The sequence below is a fragment of the Rattus norvegicus genome, chromosome X (assembly GCF_021556685.1).
Source record: "Rattus norvegicus strain SHRSP/BbbUtx chromosome X, alternate assembly SHRSP_T2T, whole genome shotgun sequence".
In the NCBI taxonomy this organism is placed as follows: Eukaryota; Metazoa; Chordata; class Mammalia; order Rodentia; family Muridae; genus Rattus; species Rattus norvegicus.
This window is the reverse complement of record NC_141554.1, coordinates 118,188,010-118,210,306: the sequence shown is the minus strand read 5'-3', so window position 1 is coordinate 118,210,306 and position 22,297 is coordinate 118,188,010. Positions and strand designations below refer to the sequence as shown.

Sequence of the window (22,297 nt, the reverse complement as noted above, 5' to 3'; positions counted from 1 at the left end):
CACAAGGATTGATATAGTTCCTGGCTCTTAAAAGCTAAAAATATTCAACCTTTTTCTCTTTTTGTTATCTGTCATGCCAAAACATATATTTTTTTAAAAAATCGTGTCACAATTGAAGTTTAGAATGACATTTCATATTTGTATCATTGTTTTGTCTTATGTAGGTTGAGATGGTGTCTCTCTATGTAATACTGGGTCTCCTGAATCTAGCTATATAGATAGGTCATGCTGATCTAAAAATCATGGAGAACTATTTGCCTCTGCCTCCGGAGTTCTGCAATTAAAGGCACGTGCTGTCCCCACCTAAACCATCTTCTTTCTAGTTTGTAAGTGATTAATGCACATGTACCGTGTTATTTAGTAGTAAAGTGGTTTAAAGCATTTTGAAATCCAGGAGATAAAACGCACTGAGTAATTGTTCATCACTGTGTGACATATTTCATCCCTCTGACCTTCATTTTTTTTGTAAACAAAACAGAAACAATATTATGACCTAACACATAGGGTACTTTGATATTGTATGTTAAATGCAAGTCATATACATATTGAGGCCTAGTCATATAAATTCCAGTTTTACTCTATGAAATTATGGGAATATATATAATATATTAACATATATAATTGTTTATATATTTACTATAATATTTCGTATATATATTTACTATTATATATTGAATATTATATTATGCATATAAAGAAAATCAAGTATCTCCTTTCAGTCCCATTTTATTTTATTTTTTTGAAAATAAAAACATGGTTTTATTTTTAAAATCATATTCATATGAGTGCTAAATTTTGAAAGACCCATTTTTTAAAAAATTATTTAATCTTCTTCATAGTCCAGATAATATCCAGGTCCTGATCTACCCTCTGACTGTTCCACGTCAAATACGTTCTCAGTCCCTCCTCCCCCATCTCCACTAGGATGTTTCCACCCCACCAGACCTCTCCACTCCCTGGAGCCTACAGTCTCTTGAGGATTAGGTGTATTTTCTCTGACTGAGTCCAGACTAGGTAGTCCTATACTGCATATATGTTGGGGGCCTCATATCAGCTGGTGTATGCTGCCTGATGAGTGTCCCAGTTTTTGAGAGATCTCGGGGTCCAGGTAAGTTGAGACTGCTAGTCATCTTACAGGGTCGCCCTACTCCTCAGCTTCTTCCAGATTTTCCCTAATTCAACCACAGGGGTCAGCAGCTTCTGTCCATTGATTTGATGTAAATATATGCATCTGGCTTTTTCAGCTGCTTAGTGGGTCTTTTGGATGGCTGTCATAATAGACCCCTTTTTGTGAGCACACCATAGCCTCAGTAATAGTGTCAGGCCTGGGGACCTTTCTTTGAGCTGGATCCCAGTTTGGGCCTGTCACTGGACCTCGTTTTCCTCAGGCTCTTCTCCATTTTTGTTCCTGCAGTTCTATCAGACAAGAATAATTATGGGTCAGAGTTTTTGACTGTGGGATAGCAACCCCATTGCTCACTTGATGCCCTGTCATTCTGCTGCATGTGGTCTCTAAATTTTCCTCTCCCCACTGTAGGACATTTCATGTAAGGTCCTCCCTTTGAGTCCTGAGAGTCCCTCACCTTCCAGGTCTCTAGTACATCCTGGGGGGCCCCCTTCTACCTCCAGACGTTGCCCATTTCTATTCCTTCTTTGGTCCTCAGGACTTAAGTTCATTCCCCTAACCAATACCAGATCATGTTCCCCTCTACCTCTCCCTGCCCTCTTTCCCACATTGGTCCCTCGCTCCCCACTCCTGTGATTACATACTTCTCTCTCCCAAGTGGGATTGAGGGGTCCTCACTTGGGCCCTTTGGCTTGTTAGCCAGAATGGCTAAAACAATTCTTTTTCCCCATTTTTTAAAATGTTTTTAATTGGGTTTTTTATTTACATTTTAAATGTTATTCCCTTTCCCAGTTTCCCACTCATAAACCCTTATCCCATCCCCCTCCCCTGCCTCTATGAGGGTGTTATCCCAGCTACCCACCCCTTCCTGCCTCCCTGCGCTTACATTCCCCTACACTGGGTTATGGAGCCTTGACAGGACCAAGGGCTTCTCCTTCCATTGATGCCCCAAAAGCCATCCTCTGCTACATATGCAGCTGGGGCCATGGGTCTGTCCATGAGTACACTTTAGGTGGTGGTTTAGTCCCTGGGAGCTATGGTTCGTTGGCATTGATTTACTCATGGAGGTGCAAACCCCTTCAGCTCCTTTGATCCTTTCTCTAACTCCTCCAATCAGAACTCCGTTCTCAGTACAATGCTTGGCTGCTAATATCCGCATCTGTATTCGTCATGCTCTGGCAGAATTTCTCAGGAGACAGCTATATCAGGCTCCTCTCAGCATGCACTTCTTGACATCTGCAATATTTTCTGGGTCTGGTGTCTATATATGGGATAGATTCCCCAGGTGGGGCAATCTCTGTATGGTCTTTCCTTTTATTTCTACTCCAAACTTTGTCTCTGTATTTCTTCCTATGAATGTTTTTGTTCCCACTTCTAAGAAGGACTGAAGCAATTGTACTTTAGTCATTCTTCTTTTTGAGCTTCATGTGGTCGGTGGATTGTATGTTGGGTAATCCAATCTGTTGGGGCTAATACCCACTTATCAGTGAGTACATACCAGGTGTGGTTTTTTGTGATTGGGTTACGTCACTCAGGATATTTACAAGTTCTGTCCATTTGCCTATGAATTTCATGAAGTCGTTGTTTTTAATAGCTGAGTAGTACTCCATTGTGTAGATGTACCACATTTTCTGTATCCATTTCTCTGTTGAGGGACATCTGGGTTCTTTCCAGCTTCTGGCTATTATAAATAAGGCTGTGATGAACATAGTGGAGCATGTGTCCTTATTATATGTTAGAGCATCTTTTGGGAGTGGTATAGCTGGGTCCTGTAGTACTATGTCAAATTTTCTTAGGAACTTCAAGACTGATTTCCAGAGTGGATGTACAAACTTGGAATCCCACCACCAACGGATCAGTGTTCCTCTTTCTCTACATCCTCACCATCATCTGTTGTCACCTGAGTTTTTTATCTCAGTCATTCCGACTTGTCTGAGGTGGAATCTCAAGGTTGTTTTGATTTGCATTTCCATGATGTCTAAGGATGTTCAACATTTCTTTAGGAGCTTCTTGGCCATTTGATATTCCTCAGTTGAAAATTCTTTGTTTAGCTCTGTACCCCATTTTAATAAGGTTATTTGATTCTCTAGAGTGTGAAAACAATAAAAGTCCTTCTGGGGGAATCACCATCCCTGACCTCAAGCTGTATTACAGAGCAATCATAGTTAAAATTGGATGGTATTGGTACAGAGACAGGCATGTACATCAATGGAATACAATTGAAGACCCAGAAATAAGACCCCCACACTTACAGACCAGTTCCATTTTAATTACCTAAAATATTACCACATAGAAAAGAATGTTAGGCTCACAATGTTGTTTGCATTATCAGGAGCTGAGGGTGCCAATTCCTTAGTATAGTTCTTTTATTGGAGTAAACTCTCACAGTGAGTGCAGACCTTGAATCATCGAAATGCTCTTTGAAGAATCTTAACTTTAGGAACAAACCCTAAGAGTTTAATGCAAAAAACATCTTTGAAGCTAAGGTTATATCACCCAGGTAAAGAGAAAGAGATGAGGAGTGGGTATGAGGGACAGAGGGGTTGGGAAGTGTACTGGGAGAAGTGGAGGGAAAGGAAACTGCAGTCAGGAAGTATTGTGTGAGATCATAATAATAACAGTAGTAGTAGTAGTAGTAGTAGTAGTAGTAGTAGTAGTAGTAGTAGTAGTAGCAGCAGCAGCAGCAGCAGTAAAGTTATCACTGATTAAAGACTGCAAAATTATATTATTTCAGGATCAGCACTGACAAAAACCATTGCACATCCTTATCCTTTCCAGAGTAAATTCCCTTGTTCTCTAAACAGCTTTATTCACTTGTTTCTTCATCCCTGGACAAAGATTTTTTTTGATAATGATAATATTATTGCCTCTGTAACACAAAATTTGTTGTGGTAGGAAACTATTCAATAAATCATAGTATGATGCTAGCTATCTAGTAGCACTGCATGATTTCAGTTCCTGTAACCAGCACTTCTAATTCAGTATGCAATTCTGATGCAATTGTTTCCTCTTCCAGGCTCCAAAACATTTCCAGAAAACATGTATTTACTAAACAAATCAAAGAACACAATAGGAACTCTAAATCAATTACATTTTTAGACCCTTAACCTCACTATTGCTTAGGGGAACAGAATCCAAACTAATATTAGCCCATTTCTTTTAATACTACTTTTGATTATTTGAATATGGAATAGAAAGAGATAAAGTTCTGTTAATAGTTGATAGTTTAATGTAGAAATTTGTGGTGTTTCATACAAATTTTTATTCCTATATTATATCTTTACTGTAGAATGAAGCTAATTCTATAACGAATATAGCAAAATGGACACCTATATTATCTGCTAATTGTTATAAACAAAACAAAAACGAACAAAGATGTAGAACATTGATTTTCAGATATTAAGTTCTACTATTTAGTTGTAATAAACAAGAAGCAAGATTAGCAAAAATCTCCATAGCAACCAGTGAACAAAATAACACTCTAAAAAATAGTAGCAATCATACATTGTCATCTGATTCATTGCAATTGACAAAGTTCAGTGATCAATCTTGAGTCAAGTTGATAGTCAAATTTTTACTCTAATCTCACGCTGAAAACAAAATTAGTTTCAAATATGTGATACCTCAAACACAAGGAAAATCAGTTCCAAATTATGTTACTTCAGATAGAAGCAAATTCAAATTTGTGAACTCACAATTATCTAATCTTATTGACCAAAGAATAAAAAAGGACACAGGATGAAAAAAATATCAACAGCACTTTTGTCAAAAACAAATAATCTTTGTTGAAAAAAATAACATAAAATACAATCTAACCAGAAGATGTGTGGTAGAATAGGCATAATATAGAATAGACATATACGTGAAATAAACATCTATCAAGAAGTGACACTATAGTCAGTGCAGTATCAGAAGGAAGCCAAACCTCACACTCATAGATAACAAAGAATGGTGATATGGATATTAGTATGGGAGGTTCAAATTGCTCAGATTGCTTGAATGAATAAAGCCTATACAAACTGTTTTGAAAACTCCTCGTCAGTAAAACATAAGGCTGAATTAATATATGCCCTGAGACTCAGAAAACTTGTATTAGGTTATGTTCAACAGAATAAAGCACATCCAATAAATGAAACATACTACAATGAGCATGGTAAGTCTACCCATACTAACCCTAAATTGTACTAAACCTCAATATCCATTAATAGTCAGGAGTTATAAATGAAAACAATTTATTAAATGCATTTGTTATATATAGCTTCATTTATATTATGTTGCAAATCACGGGATGTGAGTGGAACTGTGAAGTTAGGCTTTGAAAGGATTCTATATTCCTGGCAATGTGCTCTATATGTTTACTTAGTGCTGTAGTGCAATGTGTCATAGTGTTTACTGTACACACATGCTTATCTATAAAATTACCCCAGATTTTCTGGATGCTAATTGAAAAATAACATAGACATGACAGAGTAGACACTTAACTTGCTTACAATTTTATCTGAAACTTCTACTGCACACTAGAGTAATACTTATAGGCACCGATTTTCTACTGCTAAATTTACATTTACCTCCCAATTAGGTTGCTCAGTTCCCTTGCTGTTTAGACTAAATTCTCCTCTGTCACAGTTGTTTGCTCTAGCTAGGTACTTTGTAAATTTTAATATCCTGCCTGCATTTCATTAGGCAGAAAAATATAACATCTATGACAACTTTAACTACTCTGGCTTGAATATATAGTCTACTCCCTCTTTGCAAAATGTGTCACCCATCTTCGTTTTGGGTAATGTTCTAGTCAAGACTGCAGAATATGAATAGATGCCACGCCACACTGTGGGGGTCATGCTTCTTTACTGACTAATGAAGATCTAAACTATTTCATTTGCAGAACACTCCCAGAACTCAGTAACAGTGGGGCATTTTTAATTATATAAATACAAATAAGTTTCCAGGCTTGTTGTGTTGTTCTAAAATAAATATAATTTATCAAGATTTATTTGTGTGATTCTGTTTGCTGTGAACTCTTATCAGAAAGAAAAATAATCAAGCATTTTCCTTGGGAGATAATTTTTCATTTTCAAATATGTTGCTATCATTTAATTAGGAGATTTAACCATATTAGCAATTATTAAGACTGACTTGCTGCCTTGTTTTCTGTTTTAAATATGCTATGTGAGGAATAAACATGAGTTAATATAACTAAAACATATAACTCTAAAGTAAACTGAAGAGAAAATTATTCCAATGTAATGTTCCAACCAAAATACCCATACATATCCTCTTCTATTTGGTTCTTGTGTTTTATGTGGCATAAAATTCAGATCATGATCTAAGGGTTGGATGTAATATTCTGTATACTATTTTATTTTTCTCAGAAGGACAAAGGATAAGTTCATTTGTAGAGTGCTTACTTCTGAGTTCCTTGCATTTCAAGCATGAACAATGTAGTCATTTGTATTCTCACTCTGGTCATGCTCTCTGGTTGGTCTACTAGTCATGAAGTTTGCTCACTTAACCGTAGCATGACAACTTTTTTTTGGACTTACATTTCTATAACTGACATCAATATAATCCATCCCAAAGCACGTGGACATGCCATTTATCTCTCTGTTACTCAAAACTATATTTTGTTTCTGACTTTTTCATTAGCCATAAGCAGCACTTCATTTCCCTCTCCTCTCCAGGTTCAGTTATCCAAGAATTATTCATTGTTTTGTTGTCCGTTTTTTCCATTCTTAAAATTGTTATGATTTTTTACTTCCCAGATGTCATAGATAAACTCATATTCTCCAGATAAGAACTATCGAAGTTTGCTTCCATTTATTGACATGAATGCCTTCTTCCTAAAGATGCCTTACATAAACTCATATTCTACAGACAACAGCTATCAAAGTTTGCTTTCATTTATTGGCATGGAAGCCTTCTTCATGAAGACTACCTCTCATAGAATCTGAAGATGCTACTCAGGGTGCAAAGGGAAAAAGCAATTAGTCTTGTTCATCTGCCAACCTTTGAACAACAATAACAACCAGTATTGCAAGATCGTCCCAACGATGTAATAATGGCACTTATACTTTGAGGTAAGAAACAGTTTTCTAATTGGACTAAGGGCCTACTCAATAGGAAAGAATTTATGACTAATATTGTGAACTTGACTAATTACCTATAGATGATGAAGTCAAGGTCCCTAGAGAAAAACACATTACTGCTACTTTACTAAACCAATATAATATCCAAGTGCACTCTAAATATTCATCCTTAGGCCTACTGAGACATACAGCTCTCACCCCTAATCAGAGAAGCTTCTTTAAACAGCAAATTAAGACCATTACAGAAAGACAGAAAAGGTTAAAAGGTAAAGAGTAGTCAACAGTGGGTTTTCTGGCTTCAGCTGATAGTTCTGCAACACTACCCTTGATTTAAAGTTCAGGGCATGTTATGGAAGAGAGAGCAGAATGATTGGAATTGCCGGAAAACCAAATTTCTGCTATGAGATAGTGTTCTCTATATATGACAAGGATGCAGGTGCCTGAACTCTCAACTGTATGCTGCCTAAACAAAACCTAAACAAAGAACATGTCAGTTGGTATGCTAATGTACATGGTGAAATCACACAGGATGTGTGATGTCCCTCTCGATGAAGAGATATAAGAAGTCCATGGCTGTCAAGTGGAAAATCAGTCTTCTTCCGAAACAGGACCCTAATGGGTTATCCAAATCTAAGTGGCTACTCCTGAACAGATAAATATCATGAGCAATAAACGGGATCAGTAAGTGGTCCATGCATGTGTGAGTGTATGTGTCTGTGTTTCATGTTTGTATGCATCTGTAACAATAACAATTAAGAAAAAGGTCATAAGTCGTAGAGGGAGTTGTAAGGAGAAATAAATGCAAGGAAGAAGGAGGCCTTGGAATTTGGGGATCCACATAACATATAGGTGTGAGGAAAGTTCTTTCTCATGCAAACATTCAAATGGAGTAGTGTGGCAGGAAGTCAATGCATAGGTGTGTTTTAGCAAAAGTATTTCCCTGATATCCTGTTTACAGTTCCTTCTCCCTCTACTCTTCCAGTTTGTCTCCATCTCCCTTCTGATCCAGATCCACTCACTTTCTATTTCTCATTAGAACAGAATAGGCATCTAAGTGTTAACAACAAAACCAGCAAAATAAAATACAATTATATAAACAAAAAAATCACGTCAATGTTGGATCATATGTTTTTGTTTACTCTCCTGATCCATAGCTTTTATTTGGGAGTATATATTCCATTTATTTTCAAAATTATTACTTCCCAGGAATTAAATTTTTAATATTATTATTAGTTTCATAAATGTCTTATAACTTTTGCACCCTCCTTTTCTTGATCTTTTGTTTCTAAGTTGATTTTATGATGACATATTTTTATTTATTTTTGTGTATATTTTACAGACATTTTCCATGTGCTAACCATGTGGATTATGTATAATGTTCTTGAGTAAATCTATTTTAAAATGAAAAGAACTTAAGTTTAATTGCATTCTGAAACTCTATACTTTCATAATTCCAATATGCCTGAATTATGCATTTGTCATTGACAAGAAAAATTTTGTATGCTGTTTAACAACTGACATAAATGCATAATTATTTTTAATGTGTTTGTATAGAGAATGCTGCAGGAAAAGAGAATTGAATAAATTTGGTTCATCTTGACTTTCAACTTGATTGGACTTAGAAATACCTAGGAAATAAGTGAAGCCTATCACAAGTTTTATTTCTGTTTGTCTCAGGAAATCATTTCACCTATGAATTAATAAATGGATTACTCTTTGATGGAGACATACCATTACTGAGAGATTGAAAAATGCCTTTGCTAGGGCCTAGTTGGAGAAAGTATGTCAGTGGGGTGATTTTTTTCCAGGGATACATATTATCCTAACCCCTTTCAGTATTTTTTTTTTGCCTCTGATTCTTGGAAGCCATGCCATGAAATGCTATTCTTTACCATACCCTTCTAGCCACAGTGAAAATAAATGTCTAAGGTTGCTATTCTTGAGAATTTATTCACAGCAATACAAAAGAGTAATATAAGTATATGTCAAATAATGATTTGTGACTTACAAGTACTGAGGGTGTTTATGTTTTCTCACAGCTTTGAATGTTTATATTTTTCATTCATTTTAGTATTTATGATTGTTACTAGCATTTCTCTGATGACAATCTACTAAAGAACATCTCTAGTGTCTAGCCTAAGAATCGAAATCTTTAAAACTCATCAAGGGAACTTCTCTTTTCAAGAGATAAAAATCCACCAGCAATCAAAATGTCAAGTTGTGGAGTCTATTCCCATTGGATACATCTATAAAACATTCCTACACCAAAGGCTCCAGGAGCATTGTGGAAGGAAGGGCAAGGTGTAAAATCTAGAAGATCATGGAATTTGCTGTGAGATTGTGTCTCCTATAATGTCAGAAGATACTCCTGTAAAGTATCAGCAACATGACTACACAAGCATGAACACCAAGGACAGCAATAGACAAATGAAAGCAGAAGAAGACAGGCCATTGGGTCAGATCCCTTCTTAAAGAAGTAAAGTCATCTGAGGAATGCTAAGATAGAAAAAAATAGTCTTTCCCAAGGCAGAGCATAATTAGTGATACAATACCAAATGATCATCCCTGACAATATTCATGCAAGTGCCATTATATATGTGTATGTGTGTATGTGTGTGTGTATGAAATGACAATTTAAAAAATAGAGGCCAAGAATTTATAAGATAGATGGGAGATATGTATGGAAAGGTTTGGAAAGAGGAAAGATGAGGAAGTAATGTTGTGATTTTAATTGTGATTATAGTTCCAAGTTTTAAAAGACTGCAAAGTAAAAGTAAATAATCTAGAGAGGAGAAAGTATGAAATATGTACAAATCTGCATATCACAGGAATTTTTTCTTTTACACATTAGAGAGATAGAATTGTTTGAGGTTCAAAATAGTTTGGAATTCAAAAAAAGAAAACATCTTTGGATATATTAAGATTTCCTAATTATGAAATTTCCACAGAAATACGGCTTCTACAGACACCAGGACACTCTATAAAGAAATAATCTTTGACTAGTCTTAGCTCAAAATCCACCAGTCAACAGAAGACTAGCCACAGGCACTATCTTTGCAAGCCTGACTTCTTTTTTTTTTTTTGACCCAATTGACTTACAGTTGCTTTTTTTTTTTTTTTTTCCGGAGCTGGGGACCGAACCCAGGGCCTTGCACTTGCTAGGCAAGCGCTCTACCACTGAGCTAAATCCCCAACCGACCCAATTGATAATATATAATTGCCCACATAAACATACAAAGCCCGGTACAATCCATCCCTTAGGAATATTAATAACAACCTGTAAATACACAGAGCAGAATCTTAACGTCACCTGCCGTGGCTTCTCACCCTCTCCTCTTCCTGTCTCTAGTCTCCTCCACTTCCTTCAAACTTCTCTCCTCCCCATCCTTCTTTCTCCTCCAATGATAGGCCTCCTTCTGTCCTGTACCTTCTCCTCACCTGTACTTTACAAATTCAATGGGGAGGTGGTTCTGGTGAAGTTACCTGAGTTCTGAGTATGTGACTAGGCAGCTGTCCTTGGGGCAGTGGAATTAGAATCAAAATACAGATAACTTCAGGGCAAACCACAACATTTCCCCCTTTTTGTCCAGTTAAAAAGCCTTTTCACTTATATATGAATTGAGTATGATTATTACCATTCTACAGTTTATAAAGCATATGATATACTCAACACCCAGTCCACCAATATATCAGTTAGACAGAACATTTAGTACCATGTTCAGCATGGCCTTGCTGTGGTCAGAGTGACTTGGTTCCTACCCCTAGGGCTAGCAGGCATGTGCCTCCACAAGTGTTAATGGCAACTGTGAGGCCTCTTTGTATAATAATGTACATATTTTTATGACTCCACGATAACCAAGAGGCAAGGGGTAACTAATGTCTCAGGAAAATTGTAAGCACTAGGACCTTCAAGACAGCCATTATGGCTATGGAAAAATACTCTAAAAACAAAAGTTTGAAATTTTATAATTTTGTAATGATGTACAAATATAAGGATGTAATATAAATTGTATGAGAAGCTTCATAGATCAAATGGAACAGAGGCAGCTTACCAGAAAAATACAAAGAAAGGCAGAAAAATGCAGATTCTTGAATTCAAGGTCAACCTGGAACAGAGTGAATTTAGGTTCTAGTGTAGTGAAATTGGTCATTTCAGGGCCCGATCACATCTAGCAAGCTAATTGTCTGTGCTTAACAGAAGCAGGCAGACCTTTGAAGATTTTTTGCAATGTTAAAAAAAAAATGTGCTTGCTGTCTCCTAAGAATCAAGGGTCTGGGGTCATGGGATGCTGATTCATAGGATAATGAAAAGGAAACCTGAAATAAATAACTAAATTGATATGTAAATGAAAAACTGGGCTTTTGGTCTGCATGAGATAAACTAGCAAAACACAATAGCAGTTCTTCAGAATTTTTCTCTAGAGAGAGCTGAGCTCTCTAAAATTTTCTGGAGATCTTCCATAGCACTTCAAGAATTTTTTTATGGGATTTCTGATTGCAGTTGGAAAATCCATGGAGAGCGAACATAACTCTTTCAGAATTTTTCATAGCTCTTTTAGAATTTTTCTAATAGGGTTTCTCAGAAATCCCAAGAATTACTTAGATAGCTGACAGGTCTTTTAAATTCTTTTCTGGCTTTCTGATTTTAATCAGAAAATCCAAAATTTATGTTTTGAATTTTTATAACAGGATTTCTTACTTGGTCAGAAGATCCAAGATTTCATTTAAGCAGCTTTTCTGACTTTGGTCAGAAAACCCATTAGCTATCCAGAGAGCTTATACAAGTGTTACTAGCAAAGGAACTGTGTGAAGTAGAAAACCGACTGTCTCATCCAGATCGTTTTTAAAATAGACAAAAAAAGAAGTTGCCTATAGCAGAGCAGAACACACACACACACACACACACACACACACACACACACACAGAAAGAAAGAGACAGAGACAGAGACAGAGAAAGAGGAAGAGGAAGAGGAAGAGGAAGAGGAAGAGGAAGAGGAAGAGAAAACAGTCCAGAAAGCCATCATAGCAGAACATAGGTCACCAGCTTGGACCCATGATTTGATTTCATTTGGATTCAACATTCCAAGATAGCCCTCACTGAAAACCCTTCTAAGGCAATGCTGGTCCCTTGAACCACAGATATTCATTTGAAAAAATTTAGGAAGCATTTTGAATTTATGATATAAAAAATATCAGTAAGGTATCTTATGCACAGTTAGATAAAATAATTCTATAACATTATTTTAATCACTTAGAAAGTGCTCAAAAGCATTATATCATCTGCATTGTTGTCATTACCTGAGTTTTTCTTGTGTGAAAATGTTAGCGCTGCTACTTGTCTTCTGGGAACTTGTTACCGATAATTGAACCAAGCTAGTGGAACTGACAACACAGTGACCTTATGAAATATAGCACATCTATGTATGCTCAGATATTCCACTGTGATCTTGGATACTCATTTGTAAGGAAAAAACATACTCATACTGTTTTGATTTTTAAAGCCATTTAATTGATATCTGGCATTAGAGATAAGGAAAAAGTTTCTGTTTCTTATTGTATTTCCAGCATTGTAAATTCTGTTAGGCATTAATCATTTTATTTATTTATTCACTTTACATCCTGATCATAACTCACTTCCTCCTCTCCTCTCAAGCCCACTCTTATATTTCTTTCTCCTATGGCCCCTCCTGTTCTCTAGCAGAGGTACCCTCCCCCTCATGGTACCAACTTGCCCTGGCACAGCAGGACTAAGTATATCCTCTCCCCCAGATAAGGCAGACCAGCTAGGCAGTAGTCAGAGAGAGCCCCTATTCCAATTGTTAGGAGACTCACATGGAAATCAAGCTGCATGCCTGTTAAATATGCGTATAGGTTCTAAGTCTATTCTATGTATGCTCCTCAGTGGTTCAGTCTCTGTGAATCCCATGGGCTCAGGTTAGTTTATTCTGTAGGTCTTCTTATGATGTCCTTAGCCCATCTGGCTCCCCCAATCTTCCTCCCTCCTTTCACAGGACTCCACAAGCTTTGCCTATTGTTTTGCATCTATGTGTCTCTTTCTTTCTAACAGCTACCTGAGGATGCCTCTCAGAAGACCGTTATGCTAGATTCCTGTCTGCAAGAATAGCAGTGTATTTATTATTAATAGTGTCAGGGGTTGATTCTCACCCATGGGGTGAGTCTCGAGGTGGTCTAGTCATTGTTTGGCCATTACTTCAAATTCTACTCCATCATTATGCCTGCACATCTTGTAGCCAGGGAAAATTTGGGTTGGAAGGTTTTGTGAGTGGGTTGATGTCTGCGTCCCTCCAATGGAAGTCTCTCTTCCATCTCTTGTATTCTTTTTGTGATGCTTATACCTTTTTTACTGTTCTCTATCCCTATATTTTCATTTCCATGATTTCTTCAGACTGTGTTTTCTTTGTTGTTTCTATTTCTACTTTCAGGTCTTGCACAGTTATATCCATTTCCTTCACCTGTTTGTTTGTATTTCCCTGTATTTCCTTAAGAGATTTATTTATTTCCTCTTTAATGGCCTCTATGGTCACCATATTACTGCATTTAAAGTAATTTTTTTGTGCTTCAGTTTCATTAGGATTTTCAGGCCATGCTGTGGCAGGATAGCAGGGCTCTGGTGGTGCCCCCTTGCCCTGCCTCTTGTTGATTATGTTCTTATGCTGCCAGTTTCTGGTGTTGGCTGGATGTTTCTGATGCCAGTAGAATTCCCCAGGGAATCAGGTAGGGCCTTTTGGCTGTCAGTGGAGTTCTGGGGACAGTACACTGCTCACCTACCTCTACAGAATGTTCCCCGGGTGGTTCTGAATGTTCCTGAGATCCTGCAGGCCTCTTTGGAAAGAGAAGCAGCATCATGTGACTGATTATTAAGACCAGGAGACCAAACTGTATAATCTTTTTGTTTTAGTCCAATTTGTAGTAAGTTAACAATGGCTAGAAATAATGTGGAAATGTTAAATATCTATAATTATATAAACATTTAATGTTATCATCTGTAATATTTTAAACATTATTTTAAATGTTTTATCATAAATTGTGTTATGATTATTTCATTGTTCAACGATTTATGAGACATTAATTACAATTTTCAGAATTAGTTTTACTAGTGTGCTTGCACTTGCTTGTACTTTTATATGAACACATGCATATATGTAACAAAGTACACCTAAGAGGCCAGAGTACAATTCTTGAGAATCAACTCTCTCCTACCATAGATTCCAAAGATACAATTCAGGTAGGCAGGCTGTTGAATCAAGCATGTTGCACCATCTAACTATAATACTTACCCAGAATTACTCTTAACATTCTGTTCTCTAATGTATTTGGTCCCTCTAATTTAATTTATTTTTATTGCTATAAATCCTGATGCTCAAAAACAAAGGCCAAAACTGTTGAGCTAGTGTGGAATAGTGTGCCAAAGCATACACCGTTTAAACCCTACTTTATGTGTAGATCCATGCATAGCTTTATATGAGTTGTTTTGCAGCTTGATTCATTTCATATGCCTCAGAGATGTATTTTGAGAACCTACTTTTACCTCTTTTGCTTGCACTTTGGGTTTTGATTATATATAACAGCATCACACATTCTAGAAGCAAGTAATTAAGGCTTCGTAGCACTGTTACCTAACAACAATGAGTACAGGGAGGACCTAGATCTTCATTTCTAATATCTTTCTCCCAAAATGATCCTGAGTTCCTTTTGGAAATAAAAGTTGGTTCAGAGACTATCTAATATAAACCTGTACAATATAGTACTTTCAAAAATTAAAAGGAAATTCACAGTCTTGGTGATACTGAAGGGACACTGAAATCCACTGAACGATGTCCAAGTGAATACACTTGGACAAACTGAGGACCACCAAGTAGTATAATAATTATCCATATAACAACGCTGTTGAATGTCTTAAGAAACCCAACTAAAATATGATGCAAAAAAGGACAATAAGCAGTATAATAGCAGATGCACATCAACATTATCAACTGTCACTGATCAGGAAGCACTCGGTATCATGATGCTGATAATTGATAATTTGCTGTATAAAAAGGATAGTCACTTTTCTCTCAATTGCTACAAACCTCTCTGACCATGAAATAAACATCAGACAAATCCCAGTCCCAATCTGTTATATAAAATACCTGACCATCCCACCATAAAACTCAAGACCAGTTTAAAAAAACAACAAAAAGCTGTAACTCAGAGCTAAGGGTAATGTTATGTGGAATGTTACCTATGTGGAATGGGTTCTTGGGAGAGAAAAATTAGTCATTGAATAATAAATCTGAACAAAATAGGAACTTAAGAAAATGTTTACAAAATATTTAATGGTTACATAGAAAACTATTTACATGATATTCAACTAGAAAAAGACCAATTCAATAGTATATAAGAAGCACTACTTTGAAATGTAAAACTTATGGATTACAAGGCATTATGGATTAAAATGTTAAGTGAAAGGTATTTTACAAATTTATATACCATATACATACATAAATTATTCATAAAATTATAGGAGTTATAGAAATATATCTGCAACCAACTCTAGTATTTTAACAGAACTAACAAGAACTGCTAAAAATCACTACAAGAAAACAAATGAATGTGGACAAATTTACATACTGATAGTTCAAAAATGTATTTTCACTAAAAGAAAAAAAACGACACTATATCTAAATGTCTAATAATAATATGAAAAAGATTTTAACATCTTTACTCATTGGGAAGACACAAAGCAAACCTGAGGAGGATTAATAATAGTTCATTGTATCAAATGTGTTGATTTTGTGATGAAAATGTTTATACTTTGTGATAATGCATAAAACTTCAAACTTCAAGTCTATATATTTTTTATTTTGTACATGTACTTTATGAAAAATTATCAAAAGTAGCAGATGGAGTGCCAATTAAAATTAATGATGCATGTAAAAACATAAGGAAATATGATAATTAGTAAACAAATTTACAATAGGTTTAAGAGAAGGTACTCTGTGTGGACAGATAAAATGGCTTCCAGAAGCATTAGGTTATTAAATATAAATCCCAGTTCCATGCTTAGGCAACCTTCCTATGAATGGATGGCCAAGAAGTCCCCTGAGGTAAACAATACAGTAGACACAATACTTGTTTTGCTGCCCCACCAGAACTAGATAGTAAGATCCTACTGACAGAATTGTATGCACTAAGCCCAAACCAAACCAAAAATTTCAATTTAATCTGGAAATGGAATGAAAACTTCCTGCTGTGAATCCCTCATAGCAACAGAAGCTTCTGTGCTATGAAGGGTGTGCGGAGCAGAGTGGGGGGCTTTAAGTGAAGAAAGAGAAAGGACTAGGAAGTGATGATTATATTTTAATTTTAAAAAATAGCAGATAAAACAAGATGCTCACATCTATTTCACATTGAAATTTAGATACTCTAAAGGGAATGGGTTATTTAGCTTTTAAAAATCTCTCATCAAATGTATTACTGTTTTCGACAAAAGAGAATGGAATGATCCTGGGTATAGTTTAACATGCATATCACGCCATATTGCCTAGAACATGAAACGAATCATGGAAAGTTAATTTAAATTTTCACCCTTTGTAAATACGTCCATTCAATGACCTATTTACATCTCAATGCCAAATTAGTACGTACTAGTGTGTGTATGTGTGTGTGTGTATTTATGTATTCATTAGTGTGTGCATAAGTGTATATGCATGCTTATGGAAGACTGAAATCTATGTGTTATGTCTTCCTCTATTAATGTCCACAGACTCTCATCGATCCTGGAGTTCATTAATTCAGCTAGGCTGTCAAGCCAGTCAGTTCCAGAGAGCTGCTTATCTCATCTACTGCTTTCTGACTTACCTCTTACTGCTGAGTTATTTTCCCCATTGCCTCTGCTGCTGATTCCTTTGCTGATATTAGAATCACTGTTTCTAGTCTTCCAATGAGAACTAAGGACCAGTGACTGCAGGAAGTCTGCAGATCTTCATTTTCAGATTGGGACTACAGAGACATTGAGCCTCAAGGACACAAAAACTACTGGGTACTCAGTCTCATGTAAATTACAAAAAGCTGTTGTTACTATTTTGAACTTATAAACCGATCTAACAAATTCATATGTACACTTTCATTCTATCCATTTTGTTCTACTAAGGCAGTGATTTTCAGTCTTCTCATCTGTAACCTTTTTTTTTATCTTTATTAACTTGAGTATTTCTTATTTACATTCGATTGTTATTCCCCTTCCCGGTTTCCAGGACAACATCCCCTCTAACCCCCCCCCATTCCACTTCTATATGGATGTTGCCCTCCCCATCCTCCGCTCATTACCACCCTCCCCCCAACAATCACGTTCACTGGGGGTTTAGTCTTAGCAGGACCAAGGGCTTCCCCTTCCACTGGTGATCTAGGTAGGATATTCATTGCTACCTATGAGGTTGGAGCCCAGGGTCAGTCCATGTATAGTCTTTGGGTAGTGGCTTCGTCCCAGGAAGCTCTGGTTGCTTGGCATTGTTGTTCATATGGGGTCTCGAGCCCCTTCAAGCTCTTCCAGTCCTTTCTCTGATTCCTTCAACAGGGGTCCCGTTCTCAGTTCAGTGGTTTGCTGCTGGCATTCATCTATGTATATGTTGTATTCTGGCTGTGTCTCTCAGGAGAGATCTACATCCAGTTCCTGTCTGCCTGCACTTCTTTGCTTCATCCATCTTATCTAATTGGGTGGCTGAACATGTATGGGCCACATGTGGGGCAGGCTCTGAATGGGTGTTCCTTCTGCCTCTGTTCTAAACTTTGCCTCCCTATTCCCTGCCAAGGGTATTCTTGTTCCCCTTTTAAAGAAGGATTGAAACATTCGCATTTTAGTCATCCTTCTTGAGTTTCATGTGTTCTGTCCATCTAGGGTAATTCAAGCATTTGGGTTAATAGCCACTTATCAATGAGTGTATACCATGTGTGTTTTTCTGTGATTGGGTTAACTCACTCAGGATGATATTTTCCAGTTCCATCCATTTGTCTATGAATTTCATAAAGTCATTGTTTTTGATAGCTGAGTAATATCCCATTGTGTAGATGTACCACATTTTCTGTATCCATTCCTCTGTTGAAGGGCATCTGGGTTCTTTCCAGCTTCTGGCTATTAGAAATAAGGCTGCTATGAACATAGTGGAGCATGTGTCTTTGTTTTTTTTTTTTGTTTGTTTGTTTGTTTTTGTTTTTTTTTGGTTCTTTTTTTCGAGGCTGGGGACCGAACCCAGGGCCTTGTGCGCATGTGTCTTTGTTATATGTTGGGGCATCTTTTGGGTATATGCCCAAGAGTGGTATAGCTGGGTCCTCAGGTAGTGCAATGTCCAATTTTCTGAGGAACCTCCAGACTGATTTCCAGAATGGTTGTACCAGTCTTCAATCCCACCAACAATGGAGGTGTGTTCCTCTTTCTCCACATCCTCGCCAGCATTTGCTGTCTCCTGAGTTTTTGATCTTAGCCATTCTCACTGGTGTGAGGTGAAATCTCAGGGTTGTTTTGACTTGCATTTCCCTTATGACTAAAGATGTTGAACATTTCTTTAGGTGTTTCTCAGCCATTCGGCATTCCTCAGCTGTGAATTCTTTGTTTAGTTCTGAACCCCATTTTTAATAGGGTTATTTGTCTCCCTGTGGTCTAACTTCTTGAGTTCTTTGTATATTTTGGATATAAGGCCTCTATCTGTTGTAGGATTGGTAAAGATCTTTTCCCAATCTGTTGGTTGCCGTTTGTCCTAACAACAGTGTCCTTTGCCTTACAGAAGTTTAGCAGTTTTATGAGATCCCATTTGTCGATTCTTGATCTTAGTGCATAAGCCATTGGTGTTTTGTTCAGGAAATTTTCTCCTGTGCCCATGTGTTCAAGATGCTTCCCCACTTTTTCTGCTATTATTTTGAGTGTATCTGGTTTGATGTGGAGGTCCTTGATCCACTTGGACTTGAGCTTTGTACAGGGTGATAAGCATGGATCGGTCTGCATTCTTCTACATGTTGACCTCCAGTTGAACCAGCACCATTTGCTGAAAATGCTATCTTTTTTCCATTGGATGGTTTGACTCCTTTGTCAAAAATCAAGTGACATCTGCAACCTTTTAATACAGTTCCTCATTTTTTGGTGAGCTGAAACCATAAAGTTATTGCTTTTGCTGTGATTCATAGCTGCAATTTAGCTACTGTTATGAATTGCAATGTAAATATCTGATATGTAAGATATCTTATATCCAGGATTTCTGATATTTGATCCCCACAAGAACATTGCAATGCACAGGTTAAGAACCACTGCTCTAGAGACTTCTATTACATACAAAATATGAATATCAGAATTGAACGTTAATTGATCATAGTTTAGGTAGTATGTAGTATGTGCAATATTCTAGCTTTAATTCCCAAGCCGATAAAAAATACTGTACTAGATTTAAAGTCATTTTTATTAAGATGATTTCTTTATGCACAGAAACACACTCCAATCTTTATTGGTTTTCAAAAATCTTATGTGTCACAATATTTAAATAAATATTGAAAATGAATGAATATGAATGCCAGCAAAAAAAAACCTTGAAATAATTTTAGAGCTTAAATTCACTCTTTTAAAATATTATATTATTATATATTTACTTCAATATAAAATTAAACATACTATGGAAGCAATATAATCAGGCTACCCTTCTTAGGTCCAAAATATAAAGCCTCTGTGTTGACTTTCTTTCATGGGAACATTCCTCTGAATGAACTTACATGAAATGTAAGATATTATCCTTACTGATCTTTACATTATCTTTGATCATAAAGCAATTTGTAGAAAATTCATTGATCTTGATTCATGTCTAGTAAAAGTAGCTAAATTAACACAATGAAATAAATTTTAAAATACTTTTAATGATACATAGTGATTTTATAATGGCAGTTTCACTAGAATTTTAATACTAAAACAGAATTATTTCCTCAATTAATTTTTCATGTTTCTCTCATATATTATATCCCTATCACAGGTTTTCTTTCCTCCTCTCCTCCAAGTGCCTCCCTCTATCTTCTTTGTCTGCCTCCTTTTCCTTTCAGAAATGGGCAAAGCTCTCAAGTATAGGAATGAAACATTACATATCAAATTGCAATATGACCTGGCACACTGCTTCATATCAAGGATGGACTAGGCAACTCATCAGGAGAAAAATGATCCCAAATGCAAGGAAAAGGGTCAGAGGCAGCCCATACGCCCAATGTTAAGAGTCCCATAAGAGACCCAAATCCCGTGGGAGGGAGAGCTAAACCTTCAGAGAGGCAGACAAGCCTGGGAAACCAGAAGAGACTGCTCTCTGCACACACATCTCGGACGCCAGAGGAAAAAGCCAAAGACCATCTGGAACCCTGGTGCACTGAAGCTCCCGGAAGGGGCGGCACAGGTCTTCCTGGTTGCTGCCGCTGCAGAGAGCCCGTGGGCAGCACCCCATAAGCGAACTTGAGCCTCAGGACCACAGGTAAGACCAAACTTTCTGCTGCAAGAAAGCTGCCTGGTGAACTCAAGACACAGGCCCACAGGAACAGCTGAAGACCTGTAGAGAGGAAAAACTACACGCCCGAAAGCAGAACACTCTGTCCCCATAACTGACTGAAAGAGAGGAAAACAGGTCTACAGCACTCCTGACACACAGGCTTATAGGACAGTCTAGCCACTGTCAGAAATAGCAGAACAAAGTAACACTAGAGATAATCTGATGGCGAGAGGCAAGCGCAGGAACCCAAGCAACAGAAACCAAGACTACATGGCACCATCGGAGCCCAATTCTCCCATCAAAACAAAAATGGAATATCCAAACACACCAGAAAAGCAAGATCTAGTTTCAAAATCATTTTTGATCATGATGCTGGAGGACTTCAAGAAAGACGTGAAGAACTCCCTTAGAGAACAAGTAGAAGCCTACAGAGAGGAATCGCAAAAATGCCTGAAAGAATTCCAGGAAAACATAAATAAACAAGTAGAAGCCCATAGAGAGGAGACACAAAAATCCCTGAAAGAATTTCAGGAAAACATAAATAAACAAGTAGAAGCCCATAGAGAGGAGACACAAAAATCCCTGAAAGAATTCCAGGAAAACACAAACAAACAGTTGAAGGAATTAAAAATGGAAATAGAAGCAATCAAGAAAGAACACATGGAAACAACCCTGGATATAGAAAACCAAAAGAAGAGACAAGGAGCTGTAGATACAAGCTTCACCAACAGAATACAAGAGATGGAAGAGAGAATCTCAGGAGCAGAAGATTCCATAGAAATCATTGACTCAACTGTCAAAGATAATGTAAAGCGGAAAAAGCTACTGGTCCAAAACATACAGGAAATCCAGGACTCAATGAGAAGATCAAACCTAAGGATAATAGGTATAGAAGAGAGTGAAGACTCCCAGCTCAAAGGACCAGTAAATATCTTCAACAAAATCATAGAAGAAAACTTCCCTAACCTAAAAAAAGAGATACCCATAGACATACAAGAAGCCTACAGAACTCCAAATAGATTGGACCAGAAAAGAAACACCTCCCGTCACATAATTGTCAAAACACCAAACGCACAAAATAAAGAAAGAATATTAAAAGCAGTAAGGGAAAAAGGTCAAGTAACATATAAAGGGAGACCTATCAGAATCACACCAGACTTCTCGCCAGAAACTATGAAGGCCAGAAGATCCTGGACTGATGTCATACAGACCCTAAGAGAACACAAATGCCAGCCCAGGTTACTGTATCCAGCAAAACTCTCAATTAACATTGATGGAGAAACCAAGATATTTCATGACAAAACTAAATTTACACAATATCTTTCTACAAATCCTGCACTACAAAGGATAATAAATGGTAAAGCCCAACATAAGGAGGCAAGCTATACCCTAGAAGAAGCAAGAAACTAATCATCTTGACAACAAAACAAAGAGAATGAAAGCAAACAAACATAACCTCACATCCAAATATGAATATAACGGGAAGCAATAATCACTATTACTTAATATCTCTCAATATCAATGGCCTCAACTCCCCAATAAAAAGACATAGATTAACAAACTGGATATACAAAGAGGA

General features: G+C 36.9%; 1 pseudogene; it reads left to right on the top strand.

The window, feature by feature from the left end:
• Positions 1-11,750: 11,750 nt before the first annotated feature.
• LOC120099434 (U7 small nuclear RNA) lies at positions 11,751-11,804 on the top strand (annotated as a pseudogene).
• Positions 11,805-22,297: the final 10,493 nt, after the last annotated feature.